The sequence below is a fragment of the Rhincodon typus genome, chromosome 25 (genome assembly GCF_021869965.1).
Source record: "Rhincodon typus isolate 14 chromosome 25, sRhiTyp1.1, whole genome shotgun sequence".
NCBI lineage: Eukaryota > Metazoa > Chordata > Chondrichthyes > Orectolobiformes > Rhincodontidae > Rhincodon > Rhincodon typus.
Window position 1 is genome coordinate 44,641,983 of NC_063356.1, and position 24,826 is coordinate 44,666,808.

Sequence of the window (24,826 nt, forward strand, 5' to 3'; positions counted from 1 at the left end):
CTCTGCTCCTATGATGCTGCTTGGCCTGCTGATTCTTGTGTTCCTTCTTTTTGAATATTTTGAACGTTGCATCGAATCCCGGGATTTAACAAAATACGAATGAAGTGATTCTAATTAACAAGTTTATTTGCGGTAACATATACATATCTATATATTAAGCAGTAATGAATATATTAATCGGTAAATTAATATGAGTGGTGAGTATATATTAACCAGTAGAGACATATGCAAAGCAGTAGATATATATAGGTAGATATATATGGAAAACTGTAAATGTGTAGGTTCTCACGCCCTTCTGCCCATTGAGAAGCCCGCTCTATAACGACCGATCTGAGATTCCTGGCACCGTTGGTGAATTTGATCCGAGGTGAAGTCCGACAGCACACAAGTCTCACAGTCTGTTTTACAGTCACAAATTCCGATCTAATGTGAAATCCACCGAATCGGGCAAAGTCCCTGATATTAGTACTTTTCTGAATCTGAAATGACATGCTGTTTCATCATTCCGTGGCACTTTCATTACTTTCCCAGACATTCCATTACACAGAAAAGCGTCTCCAAATGGCTCCCTGTGACGGCCCAGTAGGAGAATTCTCACAGACAGTTTAGCATCATGTGGTAATCTCAGTTAAAACAGGCTGTTTTCTCATTTGATAACACAGTGTGAAGCTGTGGAGCATTTCTGAAGAAGTGTCCCGACCCGAAACGTCAGCTTTCCTGCTCCTCTGATGCTGCCTGTGTTCATCCAGCTCTACGCCTTGTTATCTCTGACTCCAGCATCCGCAGTTCTTACTATCTCTGTTTTCTCATGAGGCCTGTATTTCACGTCCTTTCCACTTTATTTCAATTGCTTATTATCATGATCCAATTAGCCCTTAATGATCTGTTCTGATGGCATCATTTTTGACCCTACCACTACATCATACCGTTGGGAGCAATATTATAAGTGGTACACTTAAGTACTCTTTCCCAAGTAATTGCATTGTATAGCACATCCAGTACTGTTGTTTATTTCTGAACTGTTATTTTTCTTTCCTTGGGTTCAAGGGGCGGATAATAACGTTTATTATATTGTAACAAAAGGGGAACAGTTCTCACTGTGTTGAATTGAATCACTTATTGTCACGTATTCAGTGTAAAAATACAGTGAAAAGTGTGTACCTTCGAGGTACATACATGGCGCCATTCACATTAACTTAGAATAAGAAAACAAAGATAACTTAAGAGAGCCAAGGGCTTTCCAGCCCTCACCATGCCTCCGCCAGAGTCCCACTCTGGGTTGCCTCACCGGCTAGCTCTCACCGGGCCATTCTTGATCTGCCGCCGTCGCTATGGGACACAACCCATACATTTAGCTCCTGCCACGTGGTTCCCGGTCGCGATCCAGCTCTTTCCTGACTCCTTAGGTAGGTAGTTAAATTGGGTGGGGGTGGTGTGTGGAATAGAATTACTACAGAGGGAGAGAGAAGGCAGAAAAAAAGGGAGGACGAAGAAAGAGAAAAAGAACTGGTCAGCAGAGTGGAGCTTGAATGGAGCGACTTACCCTGCTGCCATCTTGCCAGATCCCAATGTTGACCCCAATCAAACATAAACTACAAGACAATTAATCATCTTAAACAGAGGACTATATGGATACTGAGTTTGATGGATGATCTGTATAACCTGAGTCAGTGCTTCCCAAAGCTTTTCCCACAGTGACTCCTTTCTGAGACTTGAACATTGTTATGACTTCTCAGTGAGAACTGTGAATAAGGTTACAGCTGTGACATTTATTAAAGTTTCCAAGTAGAAACTAATGTTTCAGAACCACTCTGAGGAAGGGTCACCGGACCTGAAACATTAACTCTGACTTTTTCTTCACACATGCTGCCCGACCTGCTGAGCTTTTCCAGCAACTTCTGTTTTTGTATCAAGAATGTGTAAACTACCTGAGTTTGATAAAATCTGCAGGGTACTTTCCAAAGTCTGTGAGAATTTGATTGATATTTTATGTTTGAAAACTCTGAAGGAGGCCTCGATTGACTGGAATGGAGTCAGAAATTAATTTTAAAGGACACACTTACTTCAGTAAGTGAAATCACCTCGTCAACCATTGAGGATTACAGAGGAAGGGATGTCAACATAATGACTCAGATAGTGAGAACTGCCAATGCTGGAGTCAGAGATAACACAGTGTGGAGCTGGAGGAACACAGCAGGTCAGGCAGCATGTGAGGAGCAGGAAAGCTGATGTTTCGAGTCTGGACCCTTCTTCAGAAATCAACATAATGATTGACCAGAAAGTCCAATCCCACGTGAGGTTACTTAGAAACTTGGCAATGTGTGCACTGAAGAGTTCTGTACCATTTTTTTCGAGCTGATGTGAACAGACCAGTGTGGAGTTACCATTTGTTATATCATTGTTTTATTTCCTTATCTTTCTGTTTTGATCTCATTACATTTCCTTCTTCAAAAAAATCATTTTAAAGTCATTATTAAGCACTACAGCAAAACTGAGGGGAAAGAAAAATATGCGAAATTGGGAAATTTTCCACTTGCTGGCAGAAGTGGAATAACTGTACTGTTTAAATGGAAAGAGATGACAGAGCTCTGAGCTACAGAGATGATGGTGTTCTTGGACATAAGTCATATGACATCAGTATGCAGGTACTGGAAGTGAAGAGGAAGCCAATTGGAATGTTGGTATTAATTGTACGATGTATGGAGTATAACTTTAAGGAAATCTTGCAGCTATATAGGGCTTTGATGAGATCACATCTAGAGAACTGAATACTGGTTTGGTCTCCTTATTTCAGAAAGGATTGATTTGCTTTAGAGGTAGTTAAAAGTAGGATTATTCAACTCAACTCCAGATGAGCTGCTCATCCTACGAAGGACGTCTGGACAGGCTGCGCCTATATTGTTTGGAGTTTAAACCAAGGCCAGGTAATTTTATTGAAACATATAAAACTCTGAAGGGCTACAGCAAGATTTAAATGTTTAAAGTTTTTAAGGGTTTCAGTTTAAGGATAAGAAGTCTCCCCTTTAAGACAGAGATAAGGAGTTTTTCTTTCCACAGAATGTTGCTTGTCAGTGAACTTTTCTTTGTCAGAAATAGTAGAGGTTGTCACATTGAATTTACACAAGGCAGCACTGCATAGAATTTCGGCAAGTGAATGAAAAGCTACAGGGGAAGACAGGAAAGTTAGGTTGAGACCAGAACCAAATCAGCCATGATCTTTGTGAATGGTGGAGCAGAGTTAAAAGCCAAATGGGCTAACATTGCTCCTGAGGCCTATGTTTTTAATAGCAGCTAGATTTGGTGAGGATAGAACCCATAATAAAGACTGGTTTGAGACCTACTCAGCAGAGAAGACAACTGTCATGGGAGCAAACATAATGCTTATCTGATGTCCAATGCAAACACAACGATGATACCAGCTGCATTTCTACTGGACAAGTCAAATTCTTGAATGAAATTTAGCTTGACAGAGCATAGTTCTTTGCTTTATTTAATATGGTGATCTTCCACTGAAACAGAAGCACGACATCTTTTATAATAATACAGAATAATTCTAACAATGGTGCAAAAGTTTATTACAGAAAAGGAAGAAATTTTCTTTAAAAAATACAAGCTATCAACATGAAAAACAGTTTGAAAGGTTTCAAAAGATGGCAAAACAAAATCCTTTTCTGATGAAGGGTCTAGGCCTGAAATGTCAGCCTTTCTGCTCCTATGATGCTGCTTGGCCTGCTGTGTTTATCCAGCCCTGCACCTTGTTGTCTCAGATTCTCCAGCATCTGCAGTTCCTACTATCTCTAAAACAAAATCCTATCTGTTCTTTAACACCACTTGCAATTACTTAAAATACAAGACAAATTTTCATTTCCTGTCAAACCTGTAGGTTGAATTAACTGTTTTTCCTTCTCAATCTTGGTCGTGAGCTGCAAAGACTTTGTTGTGAGTCCTTACACAATTGAAATCATTGACTTTCCCAGCTTTGAATGACCAATGCAAGTTCTTAAGCAAATACAACTGGTATGACTTTCTCACAAACAACAGTTTTTCGCTGAGGTAACTTCTTGGTGAGGCCTCTTCTAGAATACTGTGTTCAGTTCTGGTCACCCAAATAATAGGAAGGATATTATTAAGCAGGAGAGGGTTCAGAAGAAATTTACCAGATGTTGCTGGGTATGGAAGGTTTGGGATATAAAGAAAGGCTGGATGGGCTGGGACTTTTACCTTATAGAAGTTTATAAAATAATGAGGGGTATAGACAGAGCTAATGATAGTTGTGTTTTCCCTAGGATGGGAGATTTCAAGACCTAGGGGCACATTTTTAAGGTGAGCAGAGAGAGATTTAAAAAAGACACATTTTTTACACAGAGGGTGGTTCAAGTGTGGAATTAACTTCCTGAGGAAATGGTGGATGTGGGTACAATTACAATGTTTAAGAGACATTTGGGTAAGTACAACAATAGGAAAGGTTTGGAGGGATATGGGCCAGGAGCAGGCAGGTGGGACTAGTTTAGTTTGGGATTATGTTTGACATGGACTGGTTGGACCGAAGTACCTGTTTCTGTGCTGTATGACTCTAACGATGAATGTTCTGAACAATTTGCCTTTTCTGAGAGAACCAACATCTAAGGTCAGGCATGACTCCTTCAAACTGCCTAGAAACCTTTCCAAATTTAGTTTGTTGACCTATTTAAATTCTTGATTATTCGAAATCCAAAGGAAAACTTGTGGCTTGCAATGTCTTCTCTCTCCATTTGAACAGTCCTCCAATTAAAAAAAAACTTCCATTACTCCACAAGACATGTACTAGTTTAAAATCATAGATCTAAGAAGACTGGTTTAATTACTTTTCAAATTGCTTTGCAAACATAAACCAATGACCATGCACAACTAGTATGAAATCCAATCACTCAAGATGATGATATGAACATCTAGAACTCATATGACATTTATCATAATGAGTAGAAAATAATGAAGGCAGCTGTGAAATAGACAAGGGCGAAATGAATGAACATACATGAAGAAAGACATGGCTGTATGTTTTGGGGAGTTGGGTGGTGGAGGATGGCAGGGCGGGGGCGTTGGAAATGTGAGAAACAAAAATGGTGGCACAGAGGTCATGCACCAAATTTTGGAATTCAATATTGAGTCCCAGAGGCTGCAAGGTGCCTGAGTGGAAAATGAGATGTAGCTTAAGCTTATGTTGAGCTTTGATGGAACACTGTATTAGGCCCAGCATGGAAATGTTTGCATGGGGGCACAGAGGTTTATTGATATAGCAAGCACGCATCTGAGAATTCAAGTTGGTTCTACAATTACTCTATTTATTTGGCCCTACTCTGTTCCTCTTCACAATGGTCGTGCAATTCCTTTACATATCTCCTTGGTCTCATAACAAGGTTTTTTTTAATATAATGGCCATGCTAAAAGAGTTGCTGATTTTAAAAAATATTTAACAAAGATCTTAGATTGGCAGATCTCTTTACAAACTGCAGTTTGCAAGACACAATATTTTGGTTGTTCCAATTGAGTTTCCTTGCATTCAAGTCTGTTCGTATAACCCACTCCCTTCAAAAAAACGTCAGATGAAATCCTTCACCACTCTCCATAACAATCCATGTGAGCTTGTAACCTCACATCCAAGTACTACAGCTAAAGATCTCATCGAAATGAACAGAAACTTGAAATCATTAAAAGCCCATTAGAGACTCTTGTATGAGAAAAGATTTTGCAAAGCACTCCACCTCTAAGGAGCATGCAGATGGGGCAAGTGAAAGATTTATGAATCGAAGTTAAACATGTGCTGTCAGTCTGTACTTGTGCAACAGGTACAAAAATGAACAATGAGCAAAGCTGAACGCTTTTAGACAGAACTACAAGCACCAAATCTTGGTATCTCAATCGGCAGAGCATTAGAATTTAAGTTGCGGGTCCAGGGTTTAAGTCCCTGAACGGTTTGGTTTTGACCTCAGTTTGTTCCATTCACTTAACAACAATTAAACAAAGAAGTCACCTGTCCGAAGGGAGCTTCAGAATTTGTTTGTTCAATTTATAAACAAGATCCTCGAAATTATACTAGGCACCATCGCTTCTGAATCCGGCAGCCAGACCTCTTGTGTCCCCGGATCTCGTTTTTGTTTTGCCCAAAGTATTACTGTTTTGGATCATGTGACCTGGATGCACATAAAAAGCCTTCCGAGCAACTGCTCCAATCGTAAACGGGGCAACGGTAAAATGCTAGAACGCACCGATTTCAAGAAATATAGATTAATTCAAATTGTTCCAAAGGGAAATTCTCATGGGAAACCCATCCTAACCATTATCAGAACTCACAGTGGAAGCCATGATTCTGCTTCTCAAAATTTTGGTCCAAACACATATCAGCCTCCCTCATTTCAAAGCAATCTCATAGTTTAATGAAGCAGTCAGTTAAAGAGCACCACAACTCTTTCAATAGCATGGCAACACTTATTTAGACATGAGAATTACTTCACAAATACGATGTTATGTGAGCTGGAGTTAATAGGAGAAGTGGTGCGAATATTCATCTCTTTCCCGCAACAGGCTCAGTTAACCGCGAATGTGGCATCAGGAAAATCAGCACTTGCTATGAATACAACTGTCTTGGCCCGTTAATTGCTGAAGTTTTCACAGGGCTATGTTCCATGCTCTGACTCTGTTTTGCTGCTAGCTGATGTTCTTGTATTCTGATGGCTAGTTTCCTTCCCGTCTGTCCAAGGTAATGTTTGTTTTAGTTGTTGCATGATATTTTGTAAACCACGTTGGTGTTACATGTCATGGGTATGGGGTCTTTAATGCTTGTGAATGTTTGTCCTAGTGTGGCTTTGGGCTTGTGTGCTACCATGATTCCTAGTGATCGTAGGAGTCTGAAAGCGAGACACGTATGACTACTAGGAATCATGGTAGCACACAAGCCCACAGTCATGCTATGACAAACACTCACAAGGATTAAAGACCCCATACCCAAGACATGCAGAACCCACGTAGTTTTCAAAATACCATGCAACAACTGAAACATTACCTTGGACAGACAGGAAGGAAACTAACCATCAGAATACAAGAGCATCAGCTAGCAGCAAAATGACACGATGAACTTTCCCTCATATCAGTACACTCGGACAATGAAGGCCATCAGTTTAATTGGGCCAATGCAATCATAGTAGCCCAAGCCAAACATAGACATACATGGGAATTCCTAGAGGCATGGTTCTGAACTCATAATGCAATCAATAAACATATAGAATTGGACCCAATATACAAATCCATACAGAACAGAACTGGAAATGACACATCTCACCATAAGAGACCGGACAGAATAAATTCCAAGTGGAGTAAAACAACATCTTTAATGGAGGCCTCACTGATGATATTACCTAGCATGGTGATGAAATGTTTGAACAAAAACAAACCAGCTCCATGAGCAAGTCAACAACCTCACCCAGAAACTGAGCATCAAATATTTGCAAGGTAAATAAATGCTTAAATGTAAAAAATGATAGTAATAGTAAACAAATCATGACATCAATGATAAATGGTGAGATTAATTTTTAAGGAAGTTCAATATCAACTATTAATCAGAAATGCTATTCATAAATTGATATGAACTTATAATGAAGTGTTTGAAATATTCACAATGCCCAGTAGATGGACATTAAGGGTAGAGGAAGGCCTAGCAGTATTACTGCCACACCATTAAACGAGAAACTCAGCTATGTTCTGGTGCCCCAGGTCTGATTCCCGCCACGGCAGATGGTGGAATTTGAATTCAATAAAAAAAATTGGAATTAAGAATCTACTGATGATCAGGAAATCATTGCCGATTGTTGGAATAACCCATTGGGTTCACTAATGTCCTTCAGGGAAGGAAATCTGCCATCCTCACCTGGTGTGGCCTCTACATGTGACTTCAGACCCACAGCAATATGGTTGACTCTCAATTGCCCTCTGAAATGGCCTAGCAAGCCATTCAGTTATACCAATCTCTACAAAGTCTCAAAGAAATGAAACTGAATGGATCACCTGGCATCAACCTAGCCACCAGAAAAAATAATGGCAGAAACAGTCCTTTTGACTGTGCAGGGTCCCCCTAACTAACATCTAGGGGTGAGTGCCAAAATTGGGTGAGCTGTCTCATAGACTAGTCAAACAACAGCCTGACATAGTCATAGTCACAGAATCATAGATAACAGATAATGTCCCGGACACCATCATCACCATCCCTGTATATATGCTGTCCCACCAACAGGACAGACCTGGCAGATGTGGTGGCACAATGGTATACAGTTGGGAGGGAGTTGCCCTGCGAGTCCTCAACATTGACTCCGGACCCCATGAAGTCTGTATCTTCAGTTGAAACATGGACAAGGGAACCTGCTGATTACTACGCACTGTCCTCCCTCAGCTAATGAATCGGTACTCTTACATGTTGAACAAAACTTAGAGGAAGCACTGAGGATGGCAAGGTCACAAAATATACACTTGGTAGGGGATTTCAATGTCCACCACTAAAAGTGGCTCGGCAGCAGTACTACAGACCGAGCTGGTTGGGTCTAAAGGACATAGCTGCTAGACTGGGTCTGTGGCAGTTGGTGAAGGAACCAACAAGAGGGAAAAGCATGCTTGACCTCATCCTTACCAATCTGCCAGCAGCAGATGCAGTTGTCCATGATAGAATCGGTAAGAGTGATTACCTTACAGTCCTTGTGGAGATGAAGTCTCGCCTTCACATTGAGGATGACTCCATTGTGTTGTGTGGTACCATCACTGTTGGAAAAGGTGCAGAGTAGATTTATCAGGACGTTGCCTGGAATGGAGGGAAGGTCTTATGAGGAAAGGTTGAGAGAGGTAGGGCTTTAGCTATACAAAAGCCTGGTTCGGCCACATCTGGAGTATTGTGTCCAGTTCTGGTCACTCATTACAGGAAAGATGTGGAAGCGTTGGAAAAGGTGCAGAGGAGATTTATGAGGATGTTGCCTGGAATGGAGGGAAGGTCTTACAAGGAAAGGTTGAGAGAGCTAGGGCTTTTCTCTTTAGAACGATGAAGGATGAGAGGTGACTTGATAGAGGTGAACAAAATGATCAGAGGTATAGATAGAGTAGACAGCCAGAGACTTTTTCCTAGGGTGGAGGTAGCTTTTATGAGGGGACATAGCTTTAAAGTGAGTGGAGGTAGATATAGGGGAGACGTCAGAGGTAGGTTCTTTACTCAGAGAATGGTAGGGGCGTGGAATGCATTGCCGGAGAGGGTAGTGGAGTTGGCCTCATTAGGGGCATTTCAGCGGCTATTAGATCGGCATATGGATGATAGTATAAGGTAGCGGTGGAGGTTAGATAGACCTTAGGTTTCGGGTAAAAGTTCGGCACAACATCATCGGCTGAAGGGCCCGTACTGTGCTGTACACATCTATGTTCTATCTATGTTCTTTTTTCTCTTTAGAATGATGAAGGATGAGAGGTGACATGATAGAAGTGTACAAAATGATCAGAGATATAGATAGAATGGATAGCCAGAGACTTTTTCCTAGGGTGGAGGTAGCTATTACGAGGGGGCATAGTTTTAAAGTGAGTGGAAGTAGATATAGGGGAGACATCCGAGGTAGGTTCTTTATTCAGAGAGTGGTCAGGGCGTGGAATGCATTGCCGGACAGGGTAGTGGAGTCGGCCTCATTAGGGGCATTTAAGCAGCTATTAGATAGGCATATGGATGATAGTATAAGGTAGGGGTGGAGGTTAGATAGACCTTAGGATTAGGGTAAAAGTTTGGCACAACATCGTGGGCTGAAGGGCCTGTACTATGCTGTACAGCTCTATGTTCTATGTTCTATAAATGGGACAGACTTTGAACAGATCTAGCAACTCAAGACATAGCATCCATGAGGCAATGTGCACCATCAGCAGTGGCAGAATTGTACTCCAGCACAATCTGTAACCTCATGGCTTGGCATATCCCCTACTCAACCATTACCATTAGGCTAGGATTTCAACCCTGGCTCACTGGATATGTGCAGGAGGGCATGCCAGGAGCAGCACCAGGCATGCCTGAAGATGTGGTGTCAGCCTGGTGAAGCCACTAAACAGTTCTACTTGCATGCCAAACAGCACAGTAACAACTGATATACAGAACTAAGTGGTCCTACAACAAACAGATCAGATTTAAGCTCTGCAGACCTGCCACACTCAGTTGTGAATGGCTGTGGACAATTAAACAACTCACTGGGGGAGGAGGCTTCACATGTAGTCCCATGCTCAGTGATGGAAGAGCCCAGCACATCAGTGCCAAAGTTAAGGTTGAAGCTTTTGCAGTAATCTTCAGCCAGAAGTGTTGAGTGGATGAGCCATCTCAGCCTCCTCCAATGGTTGCTAGGATTATATATTGGTCTTCACCAAACTGATTCACTCCATGTGATATCAAGAAATGGTTGGGGACACTGGATTGTGCAAAGTCTATGGACCCTAACAACATTCCAGCAACTTTACCGAAGTAATGTGCTCCAGAGCTTGCTGCTCCCCTATTGAAGCTGTTCCAGTACAGTTACAACACTGGCATTGACCCAGAAATGTGGAAATTTGGCCAAGTATGTCGTGTACATAAAAAGCAGGACAAAGCCCACCCGACCAATTACCACCCCGTCAGTCTACTCTTGATCTTCAATAAAGTGATGGAAAGTGTCATCAACCCTGCTATCAAGCAGCACCTGCTCAGCAATAACCTGCTCAGTGACGCCCAGTTTAGGTTCTGCCAGGGCCACTCAGCTCCTGACCTCATTGCAGCCTTTCCAAACATGAACGAAAGCTCTGAACTCCAGATGTGAGGTGAGAATGACAGCCCTTGACATCAAGGCTGCATTCAACCAAGTGTGGTGTCAAGGAGCACTAGCAAAACTGGAATCAATGGATACAATGGGGCAAACTCTCTAGTGGTTGGAGTCATACCTGACACATGGGAAGATGGTCACAGTTGTTGGATGTTAGTCATCTCATCTCCAGAACATCTCTGCAGGAGTTCCTCAGGGTAGAGTCCTTGGCTCAATTGTCTTCAACTGTTCATCAATAAGCTTCCCTCCATCATAAGATCAGAATTGGGAATGTTTGCTGATGATTGCACAATGTTCAGCACCATTCATGACTCCTCAGATACTAAGCCACCTGTGTTCAAATGCAACAAGATCTAGACAATATCCAAGCTTGGGCTGACAAGTGACAAGTAATGTTTGCACTACACAAATGCCAGGCTTTGACCTTTACCAATGAGAGACAATCTAACCACCGCCTCTTGGCATTCAACAGTGTTACCATCACTGAAACCCCCACTATCAACATCCTGGGGGTTATCCTTGACCAGAAACTCAACTGGACTCACCACATAAATACAGTGGCTATAAGAAGCTAGGAATACCATGGCTGACTCCTCACAGCCAGTCCACCATCTACAAGGCATAAGTCTGGAGTGTGATGGAATAATCTCCACTTGCCTGGGTGAGTGCAGTCCCAACAACACTCAAGAAGCTGGACACCATCCAGGACAAAGCAGCCCACTTGATTGGCACTGCATCCATAAGCATCCACTCCCTCCACCACCGACGTTCTGTAGCAGTGTGTACTATCTACAAGATGCACTGCAGAAATTCACCAAAGATCCTCAGACAGCACCTTCCAAACTCACGACCACTTCTGTCTAGAAGGACAAGGGCAGCAGATAAATGGGAACACCACCACCTTCAAGTTCCCCTCCAAGCCACATGACTTGGAAATATTTCGCCGTTCCTTCGCTGTTGCTGGGTCAAAATTCTGGAACTCCCTCCCTAATGGCATTGTGAGTCAACCCACAGCAAGCAGACTACAGCGGTTCAAGACGGCAGCTCACCACCACCTTCTCAACGACATCTAGGGATGGTCAATAAATGATGATCCAGGCAGCGATGCCCACATCCCATAAATAAATTTAAAATAAAGCTGAAATTGTGAGCATGTGTGATATTTACAATCCCCAGCAGAGGGAGATGAATCTGTGATAATCGCTGTATGTTTGAGTGATAGTCACAGAACACAGTCCAACTAGATTGCTGTATCAGTGTACGTGCAGCGGTACACGCTGATGTGAAATTAAAATTCTTTAACATATCTGCATCAATCAGATAGTTCCCAGCATTTGGAAATTAACTGCTGATGAAAAATAGAGCAGGTGTGTAATATCCCTTAAAATATTGTTAGGAATGAAGAGCATTCATGTAATAATCTTGTGTTCAATTGTGTACTCCACTTAGGTTCAATAATAAAGCAGATTTATGTCCATTTGTAAAACAAACTGACATAAAATTGCTTAATAGATTTTGTTCATTTGTATAAGTTCTGTTTTTGCGTTAAATTATTTCAGAAACTATTTTCAATTGTAATATTGCTTTATGATGATTTGCATAAATCTCAATATCATTAAAGAAAACTTACTGACATCACTTGTTCATTTTGATTTCAATAAAACGTATTCATTTGTACGAAAATATTGTGTTCATTTGTGTAATAAACGTGTGTTCTGGCTGTGAAAGTTTCGAAACTGCAGCCAGTTTGCGTGTATACCAAGTCTGGTTCCAGTGCGGGGAGGGAAGGAATTTTCCACTCTCCACGCTCCTTTTAAATTTGTTGTATTCTTCCCAGAATGAAACTACTCCCCAACTCTGCTTTTTATAAAACATGTTTACTCCTCTTTCGGTACTTGTTCAGAATGAAGGGTGCCACTTCCGGAATGTTAGACGTCACATTACGAAACTGAAGTGGATTGGGAATTCCAATACAGACTTTAAAATACGATAATCTACAGACTGTTTGAATGCTCTTGTTCTGGATTCCACTTGAAACCAGTTCTGGTCATTGCTCCCACTGAAATATAGGGCAAGTTTGCTGTTTTGTCATTTAGTTGGTGACAAGATTGGTGGTTGTCAATGGAGTCTTGGTACGAAACCCGGAAAGCACCATCACTGCTCCCCTGATGATTGCTTGTCCTAATGGATAGTGTCTGACGTTAGTGTGGTCTGAAGCGTTACAAGGCTAGAATCCTGCTGTGATTGTTTGTGGACAGTGGCTCAGTGGTTAACAGGATGTGGAGCTGGATGAACATAGCAGGCCAGGCAGCATCAGAGGAGCAGGAAAGCTGACGTTTCACGCTCTACACCTTGTTATCTCAGACTCCAGCATCGCCAGTTCCTACGACCTCTGGCTCAGTAGTTAGCACTATTGCCTCACAGCGCCAAGCGGGGTCGATTCCAGCCTCAAGCGACTGTCTGTGTGGAGTTTGCAGATTCTCCCCGTGGCTGCGTGGGGTTCCTACGGGTGCTCGGGTTTCCTCCCACAGTCCAAAGATGTGCAGGTTAGGTGGATTGGCCATGCTAAAATTGCCCGTAGTGTTTCAGGGATTTGCAGCTTAGGTGGGTTATAGGGGGATGGTTCTGGGTGGGATGCTGCAAGGGTGAGTGTGGACTTGTTGGGCCGAAGGGCCTATTTCCACACTGTAGGGATTCTATGATGATAATAAACCGAAATGCCTTCAGCTCACTCGATCAAGTTACCATCTTTCCTTCTAAACTTTTGACATTACACGATGAAAACGCAATTTTCAAGAAACTTTCCCATTTGTTGTTGGCACCTTTTGCGTTCTATCCAAATTCTAAAATTCTCTATGAATTATTTATGTTTCCAAGCTTTGTCTCAGTTGTTTAATTTCAACTATTTTCAACCCAGGGAACTGGCAGAAAAATAAAACAGTACGGTTCACGGACAATCACCATTATCAGCAGCAGGAAACAAAGCTGAATTACGTTTTAAATGGAACATGAGGTTTACTTGGTGGCCTTTTGTTGAGGAAAACACACCGATCGGCCAATCAAATTCAGCAGGAACAGCAAAGTTTTGAATTGTACGATGACCAGGAGGTAAACCCAAATCGACTACTGGGATGACAGCTATACTCACTATTTATACCCACGTCATTTGCAGCAATATGACTTTGCCTCAATAGCAAGCTACTCATCAAGAGTGTTGATTGCAAATCAAACATGGCTGACATTCAGCCATGGAAAAATTATCAGTTTAAAACCATAAAAACCACTCCCCCTCCTCCTTTGTCCCCCTTTCTATCCTTCCTATAGCATCTATACCCTGGAACATTGAGCTGCCAGTCCTGTCCATCCCTGAGCCACGTCTCTGTAATTGCTATGATATCCCAGTCCCATGTTCCCAACCATGCCCTGAGTTCATCTGCCTTATCTGTCAGGCCTCTTGCATTGAAATAAATGTGGTTTAATCGATCAGTCCTATCTTGTTCTCTGCTTTGCTCCTGCCTGCCTTGACAGTTTGACTTGCCCCTTTTCCGAACTGCACCTGCCTCAGATTGATTTCTCTTCTCACTATTGCTTTGGGATTCCCCCACCCCACACGTACTAGTTTAAATCCCCCTGGGTGATTCTAGCAAACCTCCCTGCCAAAATATTAATCCTCTTCCAAACAGGTGCAACCTCTCCTTTTTATATAGGTCACTTCTACCCACAAGGAGATTTCAATGATCCAAAAATATGTATCCTTCTCCCATGCACCAGCTCCTCAGCCACACATTCATCTGCTCTATCCTCCAATTCCTAATCTTACTAGTACATGGCCCCAGGAGTAATACAGATATTAAAGTTTCTGAGAAGATTTGTAGCTTGGGTTGTGGATGAAGTTGTCGACTTGCTCGCCGAGGCGGTGTGTTTGATTGCAGACATTTCGTCACCCTGCGAGGTAACAACATCAGTGCACCTCCGGTGAAGTGTTGGTGTTCTGTCCCACTTGTTACTTATGTACCTTGGTTTGCTGGGGTGATTGGTATTACTTGCGGTTCTGTTTTTCAGTTGTTTATATATCGGGTTCAGTTCAATGTGTTTGTTGATGGAGTAATACAGATATTACTACCCTTGAGGACGTACATTTTAACCTCCTGCCTAATTTCCTGTATTCTCTGCTTAGAACCTTGTCCTTTTCTCTTTCTATGACCTATAGATTTGGAGATGCCTTCCTTGGGCCTGAGGAAGGAGCTGAGCTGCAAAAGCTTGCGTTTTCAAATAAACCTGTTGGACTATTAACCTGGTGTTGTGTGATTTTTGACTATGACCCATAGAGTCATGTAGCATGGAAACAGACCCTTCAGCCCAACCCGCCCATGCCGACCAGGTTTCATAAACTGAACTAGTCACATTTGCCTGTATTTTGCACATATCCATCTATACCTTTCACCTCCATGTACCTGTCCAAATGTGTTTTAAATGTTGCAATTGTACACATCTCTACCACTTCTCCTGGCAGTTTGTTCCATACACACAGCTCCGTCTGTGTGAAAAAGGTCCCTTTTATCCTTTTCCCCTCTCACCTTAAACTTATAACTACTAGGTTTGGACTCCTCTACCCTGGGGAAAATAGCTTGTCTGTTCAGTTTACTTACGCCCCTCATGATTCTATAAACATCTTTAATGTCACCCCTCAACCTCCTGCATCCCAGAGAAAATATATCAGCTTATCCAGCCTCTCCTTATAAATCAAACCCTCCAACCTTGATAATATTTGTGTGAATTTATTTTGTACTTTTTCCAGTCTACTAACATCCTTCCTACAGCAGGGTGACCAGCATTGTACACAGTCCTCCAAATATGGTCTTACCAATAACTTGCACAGCCATAACATGATGTCCCAGTTCCTGTACTAAATGCACTGACCAATGAAGGCAAGCATACCAAATACCTTCTTGACCACCCTGTCTACCTGTAATGCCACTTTTAAGGACCCTGCACCCTTAGGCCTTGCTGTTCAACAATACTCCCCAGTGCCCTATCCTTAACAGTGTAAGTCCTGCCCTGGTTTGTCTTACCAAAATGCAACACCTCACATTTATCTAAATTAAACTCCATCAGCTATTCCTCAGCCCACTGACCCTGTTGATCAAGATCCCATTGTATTCTTAGATAACCTTCTTCACTGCCCACTTTAGCACCAATTTTGGTGTCATGCGCAAGCTAACTAACGAAGTCTCCAATATTCCCACCTAAATTTTTTACATAAACAATGAACAGCAGTGGACCCAGCACCAATCTTTGTAGCACATCATTTGTCACAGGCCTCCAGTCTTAGAACAACCCTCTACCTTCACTCTCCGTTTCCTACCGTCAAGCCAATTGTGTATTCAATGGCTAGCTCTCCCTGAATCTCATGTGATCTAACCTTACTAAGTAGACGATTATGCAGAACCGTCGACAACCTTGCTAAAGTCCACGTAGACAACATCTACCACTCTGCCTTCGTCTATCCTCTTGGTCACCTCTTTCAAAAACTCAATCAAGTTTGTCGGGCATAATTTCCCACGCGCAAAGCTGTGTTGACTATGCCTAATCATTCCTTATCTTTCCTTATCTTTCCAAATGCATGTTAATCCTGTCATTCAGAATCTTGTCTGACAACTTACCCACCACTGATGTCAGGCTCACTGGTCTGTAATTCCCTGGTTTTACGGTGGAGCCTTCCTTAAATTATGCCACAACATTAGCCACCCTCCAGTCTTCCAACACCTCACCCTTGGCTGTTGATGATACAAATATCTCTGCTTGGGGCCCTGCAATTTTTTTCCTAGCTTCCCACGATGTCCTGAGATACTTTACTTGAGATACAATGTCAGGTCCCAGGGACTTATCTACTATTTATTTTATTTATTATTATTTATTTCAAGGCCTCCAGCACCTCCACTTCTGTAATGTGGACTCTTTTCAAGACATCACTATTTATTTCCAGGAGTTCCCTGGCTTCCAGGTCTGTCTCTACAGTAAACACTGGTGTGTAGTTCAAAAGCTAGAACTTTATTTTAATGATCCTGGTTACTGCAAGTATTCCACTCACTATGGTAACACAAGCTGGAGCTGATGGGGGTAGAGGGGAAATGAAAATTTATTTTGGATGAATTTTTTGTCCAATTTCCAACTGATGAGAAACAGTCCTGTCTTTCATAAAGGTTTTCAGCTGATGTTATTGTCTCATTGTAAACTTGAAACTGATCCATAAATAAGAACTGAGATAGTAGGAACTGCAGATGCTGGAGAATCTGAGATAACAAGGTGTAGAGCTGGATGAACACAGCAGGCCAAGCAGCATCAGGGGAGCAGGAAGGCTGACGATTCGGGCCTTGACCCTTCTTCAGAAAATATGAACTGCCTGCTTGCAGATTTGAAACTGTGGCTCTCTTTATCATTTAACACCAGCCATTTGTGATGGTTTTCCATCACTGTAGATTTTATTTGTGTTGTTGCAGTTGCTCTGGACCATTTCCTTCCCACCTGAGAAAATAAGCTTTTAGGTGACGTTGTGTGTATGTTACTACATGCTACCTTTAATTTAGCTGCCTATCAAGAAATCTCACAGGCAATCAAATGCTGAAGCAATTATTAAAGTTTATTGCATGTTTCAACCAAAATAAGAGCCTCTCAAGTAAACAAGTTTAAGTCTCACAACGTAACTTAGCTATTACCTGATTAATCGTGGAATTTGGCTATGATTCCAACCGATAGTGCCTGTCTCTAAACATTTCCAGGGTTCGATACTCTTGCAGTTCTCTGTGTTGTTCTCTGGATTTCCGTCTTTGAAGGTTATGGTGTGACATTATTAATGATCCTTTAGACTCTTTCATCCACAATATTGATTACTCTTCTGGTGCCATCAAGTCTGCAACATGCCTCTTTATCAGAAGTAACTTTAACTTTCCTTATCACATATGGTGTTAACTGTCTTTTTGAAGCACAGCCTGTCCTTAATTCCTTATTAATTCCTTAAATTCATCTGCAGGGCAATCATTTGTCCTTGTGCCACATAAGGCTGTTTGTCATCAAGCAGTTGTTAAAACAACATTGTTATGTAGCTTCAATTTCCTTCACTTCTCAGGGAAGGTTAATTGCTTTCAATTCCTTGTGACAGCTTGTCCTTGTCCCTTAACAGTTTAAGCTGAAATAGTTATTGCTGATTCTGTCAATTCTTGAACAGTTCTGAAGTTTACACTGTCAGAATGAGGACTATTTTCTACTAACTGGCTCCTCCTTTAAGTGTGGAGCTCATCCTTCACAACGGTGATATCTGGACTATGGAATAACTTTATTTTCAAATGAAGTGAGAAAAGATATAAGCAATGAGAGGTCAGTTAGATGGATGTTAGAGTTTATTAAAAGGATGTAGTATCAGGGCATTTAGAATTGCATACAGTAACCAGCAGAGTCAAAGTTACTTCATGAAGGAGAAATCATGACTGACAAATTTGTATAAAGTCTTAGTGGAGGAAACAAACAGGTAGGTAAAGGGGAAACTGGTTAGCCTAACTAGGAATACGAAACTCTGAATCTGAATCTGTGGCTTAGAGAACACCCTGCCAGGGTCTACCATCATCATTCATAAGAAGAGAAGCAGGCTTTTACGCCTATCGAACCTGCTCTTCTGTTTGATGAAATCATGGCAGACCTGATATTCCTCAAGTCTGCTTTCCTACCTTTCCCATAACCCTTGATTCACCTACCTGTTTAGTAATTTGTCTATCTCAGCCTTGAATATACTTAAAATCTACCTCTACAGTAGTAAAGAATTCTACAAATTCACTATTATGTGGTAGAAGAAATTGCTCCCCAACTATGTGTTAGAACCTTCTTATGAGCTTATGCCATCTGGTCTGAATTCTCTCACGAGGAGAAACAACTTTTCCACAACTCCTTCAACTCCTCCCACTTCCTACAGATGAAAGGAGTGGCCATGGGTACACACATGGGCCCAAGCTATGCCTGCCTCTTTGTAGGATACATGGAACAATCCCTCTTCCACAGCTATACTGGTCCTATCCCCCACCTCTTCCTCCGTTACATCGATGACTGTATCAGCGCCGCCTCGTGCTCCCACGACGAGCTCGAACAGTTCATCAACGTTACTAACACCTTCCACCCCAACCTCAAGTTCACCTGGACCATCTCTAATACCTCTCTCTCCTTCCTGGATCTCTCTGTCTCCATCTCTGGTGACCGTCTTGAAACTGATATCTATTTCAAGCCCACCAACTCCCACAGCTACCTAGACTACACCTCCTCTCATCCACCTTCCTGCAAGAATGCAATCCCCTATTCCCAATTCCTCTGCCTCTGCTGCATCTGCTCCCAAGATAAGGCATTCCACTCCTGGACATCCCAGATGACCTCATTTTTCAAGGACTGCAATTTCACCCTCCCAGTGGTCGAAAATGCCCTCGACCACATCTCTTGCATTTCCCAGACCTCAGCCCCCACGCCCCCTCCCTGCAATAAAAACAAAGACAGAATTCCCCTTGTCCTCACGTATCACCCCATTAACCTCCGGATTCAACGCATCGTTCTCCGCCACTTCCGCCACCTGCAATCTGACCACACTACGAAGGATACATTTCCCTCCCCACCCTTATCTGCCTTCCAGAGGGACCACTCTCCCCGTGACTCTCTTGTCTGCTCCACGCTCCCCACTAGCCCCACCACCCTCGGCACTTTTCCCTGCAACTGCAGGAGGTGCTACACCTGCCCCTACATGTCCCCCCTCACCTCCATCTCAGGCCCCAAAAAAACCTTCCACATTTAAACAGATGCTCACCTGCACATCCGCTAATGCGGTATACTGTATCCACTGTTCCCGATGTGGTCTCCTCTACATCGGGGAGACCAAGCGGAGGCTCGGAGACCGCTTTGTGGAGCACCGATGTTCGGTTTACGACAAATGACAACACCTCCCACTCGCGAACCACTTCAACTCCCCCTCCCACTCCCTGGACGACATGTCCATACTGGGCCTCCTCCAGTGTCACAACGATGCCATCCGGAAACTGGAAGAACAGCACCTCATATTCCGCCTTGGAGGTCTACAACCCAATGGTCTCAATGTGGACTTTACCAGCTTCAGAATTTCCCCACCCCCGACCTCATCCCAAGACCAGCACCCCCTCTCATCCCCGCATCCTTGACCTGTCCGTCTTCTCTCCCAACTATCCGCTCCTCCCACCTCACTGACCAACCCTCACCCCCACTTCCTACCTACACTCAACTTTACCTGCTTCATTCCTGCCTCCTTGACCTGTCCATCTTCTCTCCCACCTATCCGCTCTACTATCCACCTTCTATCACCGCTCCCCCCTCTCTATTTATTTCAGAGCTCCCTTCCCCTCCCCCATTTCTGAAGAAGAGTCCAGACCTGAAATGTCAGCTTTCCTGTTCCTCTGATGCTGCCTGGCCTGCTGTGTTCCTCCAGCTCCACACTTTGTTAACTCTTTTCCACATCTATGCTGTCAAGTCCCCTAAGAATCTCGTATGTTTCAAAAATGTCACCTCTTACTCTTCCATACTGTAATGAGTATGGGCCCAATCTACTCAACATTCCCTCTTAAAAAGGTTGCTCCATACCCAGGATCAGTCTAATGATCCTTCATTGCCCTGTCTGCAAGGCCAGGATATCTCATTTTCGATAAGGAATCCAAAACCGTTCAGACTATTTCAGTTGTGGTCTGACTAGTGTCTTGTACAGTTTTAGCAATACTCCCAACTTTTATATTCCATTCCCTTTGAAACAAAGTCCAATATGACATTTCCGTTGCATATTAACCCTCTGTGCGAGGAAGTCCGAGAAAGATAGAAAATGGGAAAGTGGAAAGAAAGCAAGGAGCAAGGGAAAGGAATAGATAGCTGGGAGTGTCTGAAGGTCTCATTCTCAGATCGAAAAGGATGGTGGTGAGTATGGAGGTAAAAACTGAAGACCTTAGTTGTGCCATTCTAATAATGTGGAGTACCTTTGTTCAGGATGCTGGAAGTTGTAAGGAAAGCCCATGGGGGTTATTAGTGTACATAACAGGAAGTGTAAAAAGGGAACTCAATGGTAAATATCATACATGAAATTGTTGATTTAAGTTTAACTCAGAGACCGGAGGTAAACATGGCTGCGAGTGTCAGGGAGGTTAATAAGGTGCACGAGTGAAGTAAAGGATTTCTGTGAAAAGAGAAGCTAGCCCTTTTTTCTTCAAATGTCGCAGCTAATCATGGAATCACAGAACTGTCATGGCACAGAGCAAAGCCATTCGACCCAACATTCTGCATCAGTTTTCCAAGTGATCATTATCACGTTCTGCTATTCTCCTCTCTTTTGCCTATCCCGTCACACATCATTCTTAATTAAATGATTAACCAATGCCAACTTGACTGCCTCAACTAACCCTACCTTTTCCTCATGTCAAAGCAGTACATTCTCCATTCAAACAATTCTAAATGCTGATTTGTAGATTGTGAGAATGGTGACTAGAGAGCTGACACATATCACTTTGTGATTTCTGGAAACCACCTGTGATTTCTGGAAACCACCAGAACTGAGTCAATTTCAGACAATGTTTTTGGTTTTCATTTTCAGAAAGGGGAATAGGATTGACTGTCAACTCAATCAGTTGGGTTTACCTTGGATCAGAGGAGTCAGTGGGGACGTGACTGAGACGTATAAAATTATAATGTGTGTAGTTAATTTAGACATGAGAAAACACTTGAGGCATCAGTAATGGACGGCATAGGACAGAGGTAGAAAGCCAGCAGGAGAGATGTAGGAGTATCATTTTCACCCAGACAATGGTAGAAATCTGGAACTCAGTACTTGCTTGAGAGGTTTAGCCATAAACCTCATTACATTAAGGAATGTTTCAATATTCACTTGCTGTCCTATGAGGCAATGCACCACAGTTTGGAAAATGAGATTAGGGTTTAAAGATCTTTGCTGACAGGCAAATGGGCCAAATGGTCTGCTGCTGTGCTGTGAAGTCTATGAAGCTCTGTGTAAGAGCTGTTTGATGAAATTAGAATCCTGAGCGGTAACCTTGTCTAAGTTCAAACTCCCTTTGTTCTTTGACTGTGATGAATATCAGTCTACGTGGATCCTAATTGTGTCACTAGAGGGTTTCCTTATTCTCTTAATAAGGGACTGTTTTCAGCGTGTTATTCTGTAGTGGCAGTAGGAACCTCACCTCCAACACTAACAGAATTCAACAGCTGCAGAGAGAGGGAGAGGAGTGATCAGAATCTGAGAACAAGAGATTGGAATGTTCTAACAATGGATCAGAATCTGAGAACAATAGACTGGAATGTTACAACAACAGACAGGGATTTCTCCTGGTATCTTTCCATTCTTTATTTTGTGCCTGTGTCAGCATTTTCGATGGAAACACTGCTTAATGTTATTCAGTACTTTTACTATCCCATTCTGGCAATTGTTGGTGTCCTTGGTAAGTCTGCCCTCCAGCTACTGATGGTATGAAACTTGCTTAGCAGTAGTAATGTCCTGGTAATTCATCTCTGCTGGTGTTGTTCCTACTAAGGCTCATTGAGTTAGTTGATTTCTCACTCTTGTTTACTTGCTCTGCATTGAACTTATCTTAGAAGCATAGAAAAATAGAAAATAGGTGGAGAAGTAGGCCATTCAGCCCTTCGAGCCTGCACCACTATTCAACATGATCATCGCTGACTGTGCAATTTTAGCATCCCATTCCCACCCTCTCCTCATACCCTCTGATCCCTTTAGCCACAAGGGCCATTACAGCTCCCTCCTGAATACATCTCATGAACTGGCCCCAATAGTTTTCTGTGGGAGAGAATTCCACAGGTTCACAACTCTGAGTGAAAAAATTCTTCCTCATCTCAGCCCTGAATGGCTTACCTCGTGTTCTTAGACTGTGATCCTCAGAGTACTTTCTCTCATCCTTACCTGGTTACGATGCATACAATTACCACAACAGTTTATACATCATTTCAAAGATTGTCCAGCATTCCTTTTATCTGCGGATTTTTTCTAAAGCATTTTCCTCCCTTAGCCTTCAATTGCTGAACAGAACTGAATATTTTACTTTATTTATTACTCCCCTTTAATGGTTTACTTTTTATCTACGGATTATGTTTCTGTATCTTGATTACGAAATCATGTTTTAGTGTACTTCCAGGCCACAACAACCATTTTTTTTCAAGTGTATGTACATATCTCATATCCATTCTTCTGTGCATTTTGCCCATGCATTCCCTCATTTCATTAATTACTTCAGATGTAACAATCACATCTGAATCTTCACATCAGTGTTGCAATATCATGCAATGCAATTTTGACCTTCAGGTGATATTATTGAAAATTTGAAAGCTGGGATGGGAATGGGAACATCTTATCCTCTGTGTTTCAGCCTGATTTCCCTAGTCATGGCCAAACCACAAATCATGCATTCAGTTCTCTTCAAAATAATCTAAATGGACAAGGCACACATATCTCTGAGAGAAGGCTATCAGTCAATTCATTTATCTACACTTACCTTCTTTTGAATCGTCCAATTCAATGTTATGTCATTTCCCGCTCATTATGTTTTATTCTGAGTGGGCCATCCCAGAAGTTATCATTCAATGGTATTCAGGAGATTTGGCAAAATTTTGCCCCCGGTTTAAAAATGTAAATGTTTTTGCCATACTGTTAAAACTGAAATCAAACATTACTGTATGGTTCCAGACGCTGCTGAATTCTGATAGCTTGCTCAGTCTTTAAAAACAAAAGTCTATTTTTCTCCAGAATAGGAGAACTTATTAGTTCATGCTCATATTTTCCTTCTTTTAACATGCTCCTAAATTCAAATGTGGCAACAATGTTCTTGAAGTCATCTTTTTGTTGGGCTGACAGATTTTGTTGATGGTCCGTTCATTTCTTACCACATATTCTTAACCGTTATTTTTAAAATACAATTTAAAACCACCTACAGGGTTTCCATTGACTTTTGTTTTAATTTTAAATTTCAAACTTCAAATTTCAAATTTATTCTACCTGATAAACACCATGTGCATTTCTCATTCGGTATTTGAAACTGTAATGTCTATCAGTTTGCTTGATTGATCCAAATTTGCAAATAATCTCACCAAGATTTCATGTTTTTCAAAAGAGTTTTTTTTTGTTGGAGACCCAAGTTTTCACGAAGAGTTTGGCTTAATTTTGTATCTCTCATTCTGAGCCATAGAGAGGCCAAAACGAGCCTAGTTTGCTTAGAGAATGAGGCTGGAAAATATTAAGGATGGACAAGGAAATAGCAGAGGAGTTGACTAAATGCTTTGCATTAGTCTTCACAGTGAAAAACATGAATAGCATTTCAAAAGTATTGAGTAATCAAGGCACAAAAGGAAATAAATGCAATAATTTTCACACAAGAAAAGTGCTCGGGTAACAAATGGAGACAATAAGTCCCAAGGACTCCAGTGGAGGCATCCCAGCATATTGAAGGAAGAAGCTGCACAGGCAGTGGATGCACTGATCGTAATCTTCCAGGAATCCTCAAATGTCCAGGAGGATAGAAAATTGTAAATGTAACACCACCACTCAAAAAGGGAGGGAGAAATAAAACTGTATGCCAGTTAGCTTAACATTTGTTATTAAAAATGTTAGACTCTATTCTAAAGGATGTAATAGCAGAACAACTGGAAATACAAAACAGAATCAAGCAACAATAAGCGTAATCTCATGAATTGAAAATAATTCTTGACAAATTTATCAGAGTTTTTTGAGGTGATTACAAGCAGGATGTATAAAGGGGAAGCAGTGAGTGTAGCATATTTGGATTTTCAAAAGGCATTGGACAAGACATGGAACATTCAGTTGCTCAGTAAGATAAAAGCCCAAGGTACTGGAGTGAATATGTTAACGCGGATAGAGGACTGGCTAGTGAATAGAAGGGCATTTCATGTTGGCAAACTGTGCAGTGTAGTGC